Here is a 5,049-nt window from a genome sequence, read left to right as displayed (position 1 = left end):
TTTCTCCCGCCAATCTTGATTCCAGCTTGTTTCTTCCAGTCCAGCGTTTCTCATGATGTACTCTGCATAGAAGTTAAATAAGCAGGGTGACAATATATAGCCTTGATGTATTCCTTTTCCTGTTTGGAACCAGTCTGTTGTTCCATGTCCAGTTCTAACTGTTGCTTCCTGACCTGCATATAGGTTTCTCAAGAGGCAGGTCAGGTGGTCTGCTATTCCCATCTCTTTCAGAATTTTCCACAGTTTATTGTGATCCACACAGTCAAAGGCTTTGGCATAGTCAATAAAGCAGAAATAGATGTTTTTCTGGAACTCTCTTGCTTTGTCAATGATCCAGTGGATGTTGGCAGTTTGATCTCTGGTTCTTCTGCCTTTTCTAAAACCAGCTTGAATATCTGGAAGTTCATGGTTCAGGTACTGCTGAAGCCTGGCTTGAAGAATTTTGAGCATTACTTTACTGGCGTGTGAGATGAGTACAATTGTGCGGTAGTTTGAGCCTTCTTTGGCATTGCCTTTCTTTGGGATTGGAATGAAAATTGACCTTTTCCAGTCCTGTGGCCACTGCTGAGTTTTCCAAATTTTCTGGCATATTGAGTGCAGCACTTTCACAACATCATCTTTTAGGATTTGAAATAGCTCCATTGGAATTCCATCACCTCCACTAGCTTTGTTTGTAGTGATGCTTTCTAAGGCCCATGTGACTTCACATTCCAGGATGTCTGGCTCTAGGTCAGTGATCACATCATCATAATTATCTGGGTCGTGAAGATCTTTTTTGTACAGTTCTTCTGTGAATTCTTGCCTCCTCTTCTTAATATCTTCTGCTTCTGTTAGGTCCATACCATTTCTGTCCTTTATTAGTCACTCTTTTTTGGCACTTTGTTATAGCATCTGACACCTATATCATAATCAATACACAAGTGGAGTGGGATCTTGAAATATAATAGAGAAGGAAATTGCATCCATTTATGGAAAATAGAGCTATGATTCTTGGACTTCTTAACTAGTGGCCCGAGGTTCATATCTGCTACATGTAATTTAAAATGCTGGTAATTTCTAACATGGAAAAAAGCAAGATACTGCAATAAAGTATATCAGAGGGTAGACATTTTCCTTAGATATTGCTATCAGAGGAAATCTCTCTAAAGAAGGGATGTTTAAACAGTGATTTAAAAGGTAGGAAGGAACTGGCTGTGTGAGGAGCAAAGAGAAAAAAATCTTCAAAGAAGGTAATCTGCATGGGTGAAGATCTTGGAAGAGATAAACATTTAGATTACTAAGGAAACTGAAAGAATTCCAGATGACTAGACTTTGTAGGGAGTTGGAAAGTGAGATGAGGTTGATGAGCTAGGCAGGGGCCAGAACATGCAGGATCTTGCAGGTCAAGATTAGGAGCTGAAATTTATTTTTGGTGCAATGGTTAAGCTACTGAAGGGTTCTAAATAAGAGCATGATATGGTTTAAGTTTTGTCCTAAAAAGATGAGTTTGGTTGCTGTGTAGTGAGTGGATTGAAGAGAAGAAAACTGTTAGAGTGGAAGCAGCAGGAGCAGTTATAGAATCCTGATGAGAAATAATAAGAACTTTATGTAAGATCATGGAGGTGATATAGAACAGTGGAGACAAATGGACAGGTCTGATGCATTTTGAGATACACTTCCAGAAGTTAGGTAAGACTTGCTGAAGTTCTGGATTTGGGGAATAAAGAAGAAAGAAAACAAGTGTTGCATTTTGAATATATTAGGGATGAGATGATTGTCAGCTGTTTTTATGAGTCAACTTGGGCTTCTGTAGAAAACAATCCCCCCAATCTGTGGTTTATCAAAATTATAGTTTATTTCTCACTCATGCAACAGACCCCATGGGTCTTCCAGGCCACATAGGTCTTTTGGGAAATTCTTCCCTAGGTGGTGGCTTGGGGATCTTTTCATCTTGTGACACTGCCTTTCTCTAGGTCCTTAGGCTGTTATCCATTCAGCCTGCTACTGAATAGAATAGGGCAAGCAGGGAGATATGTCTAAGAGAAATATACATACAGGCCTTTTCAAGCAATGGCATCATATCTACCATATTGCATTGACCAACATCAATTACACGACCTAATCTAATTGCAAGAGATGCTGCAAAATCTAGTCTAGCCATGTGCCCAGGAGAGAGGGAAAAAGGTAAAACAGCCTTGACATAATATGCAGTGGGGATGTCAAATAATCTCTGGGGTATAAAGTTTGGAGCTGCTTTCTTTACTGAATTAGATGGAAAAGATAAACAAATGTCATCAAGTCCCAATTCTAATGATCTAACTTAGGCATTTCAGAGGATGCACAGATGAACACCTCTTTCTTACGACCCATAATGGCTGTGTAAAGTAATTGAAAAAAAAAAAAAAAAGATATAAACCTCTGAAAAAGTTGTCAGTGAAAACATTGGAAGATTGTCAGAGAGCAGCAAGTATTACTAAATAAAAGATGTAGACAAGGTATATCACATAGTCAGGGAAAGGAAATTTATCACAGGATAGAGTGATGCAGGGAATTTTCCTAAATGAGGAAGAATTTGATCACGAGGAATATTAAGAATTGTCCAGAGGGATAAAAAAGACACAAGGAAATGCATCAGTAAAAATAAAATTTTTTCACTATTTAAAATAATTGAATTTTTATAATAATTGGCATTCTTTTTGAAACAACAGATTGAAATAAGTCAAATAACTAGCGATCAGCTACTAAATAACTTTATTCAAAAATATGTTTATATGCCTTCATTTAATTTTTCTCTTTCCAAATAGGCTTAGGAGTACAGCCTCAACTGCTAAACCAAACATGGGCTTATTGACATTCTCAGTTTGAATCTATTACTCACTGTCCTCGATCTCAGTCCCCTGCTGTACACAGTAGATAAGATCTTAGGGCTCCCAGGGCATCCAGGTCAGGTTGCTAAGGAGAATTTCTACATAATGTATTACATACATTGACATGATTGTGGTGAGGATCAGGAGAGAGCCTGAGCAACCAGAAGTTGAAACAGAGTCAAGGAATTAGAAGCAGGAGATGGTGTCTTTTCAGAGGCAGACAACTTTTTTCAATTGCTCTATTTCTAATTGCCTACAATTAGGGTCAGACTCTCAGATCAAGCAGTCAAGCTTAGAAGATGAAGCCAGGTCTGAAGACAAGCACCATGATTCACCTCTTGGAGACTGCCCTTGGCTACATGTGAAATAGATGGATGAGGATGGCAATGACGTTAATAATAATAATAATTTGCACTTACTTAGTAGCTTCAATGCTACATTTTCAAAGATGTTATAAACATTAATTATTTAAGCTCTACTGTGGCCCCTAGGGTAGCTATTACCTGTATTGTGCAAATAATTAACTAAAGCAAAGTTAAGTGGGATGGATTTCCAGCAGCAAAGTTGGCTCTTGGCTGTTGTTTCCTTGGGAAAGGAAGTGAACAGTTTGTAGAGCTCATTACAGGGGGAAAAGAGCCGAGATCTGAGGTTCAGAGGTATCCATGGGGGCTCTGTCAGAATTTCTCAGAAAGTCAGTAATCCAATACGGATGTGGACCTGAAGCACTGATGCTCCTGAACCTTGCCAGGATTGCCTTTCCAGGGTGTGAGTGTCTGCGCAGGCGCCTCACAGCGATGATCCGATTACATGCCTGGCTTTACCAGAATGCAGGAGAATTATATGTGGCAACGAAGATATTTACTTTGATTCCACAACATGTAACACAACGCCTGGCATATCATGCATATGATGTAATAAACATGTTTTGAGTAAATAAATGCTTATATGAAAATTATTTTTGCAAACTTAGCCGGAGGTACATAAAAGACACTGTAAAATAAAATTCCAAAAAGCAATGAAATTACTGACTGAATTGAAAGGAAAGGAACCCTGATGTAGAAACCTATGGCCTTAATACTGATAGTAAACCCTGAGCTTGAAAGACATGCCCGAATTTGCTCTGACAATTGACCCTCTGTCATCTTCAGTTGGCTTCCCTGGTGGCTCAGCTGGTAAAAGAATCCACCTGCAATGCAGGAGAGCTGGGTTTGATCCCTGGGTTGGGAAGATCCCTTGGAGAAGGGAACGGCTACCCATTCCAGTATTCTGGCCTGGAGAATTCCATGGACTCTATAGTCCCTGGGGTCGCAAAGAGTTGGACACAACTGAGCGACTTTCACTTTCATCTTCAGTTGGGCTTCCCTCATAGCTCAGTCGGTAAGAACCTGCCTGCAATGCAGGAGACCCGGGTTCTATCCTTGGGTGGGGAAGATCTCCTGGAGAAGAAAATGGCAACCCACTCCAGAATTCTTGCCTGGAGAATCCCATGGACGGAAGAGCCTGGCAGGATACAGTCCATGGGGTCACAAGAGTCAGATAAGACTTAGCAACTAAACCACCACCACTATCTTCAGTTTATTCATCTGCAAAAAATAAGCAATACTATCAGCCTCAGAGAATTGTGACAAGGGCCAGATGACATAGTATACGAAGATCTCCAGTCTCTAGACCACTCTAAGTCCACAATAAATATTTAGGTTCTTTCCTCCTTTAAATAAGCAGAAGTAAGGTTAAGTCCCCTACATGATATAACATCCAAGCTGCAGACTTTCAAAGATGAGACCATGTGTCCGCATGTCCAACCACATAAGTTGGTTCACATGCGTGGCATACATTGTCCTGTTTGTGCATCCTCTAAAAGTGGTTGTGCTTTTGTAAGCTTTACTGCATGATACCGTACAGGGTACAGTAGCACATTATTTCCAGCCCAGGACGTCTGGAAGCAAAGGTAAAAGCAGCAGTGATGTAACTGGTAGAGTGTAGCCAACTGTTAGCTGGGTACCTAGGCTAACTTTGTGGACTTACAAATTGGACTTACAAACACGCTCTCAGAATGGAACTTGTTCATATGTAGGGATTGTTGTTGTTCAACCGCTAAGTCATGTCCGACCCTTTGCAAACCCCATGGACTGCAGCACGCCAGGCCTTCTTGTCACTCACTATCTCCCAGAGTTTGCCAGGGAGGACTTACTGTAGGGGACTT

This window comes from Bison bison, unplaced genomic scaffold, assembly GCF_000754665.1.
Source record: "Bison bison bison isolate TAMUID 2011002044 unplaced genomic scaffold, Bison_UMD1.0 scf7180017864325, whole genome shotgun sequence".
Classification (NCBI taxonomy): Eukaryota; Metazoa; Chordata; class Mammalia; order Artiodactyla; family Bovidae; genus Bison; species Bison bison.
This window is presented reverse-complemented; position numbering follows the sequence as displayed.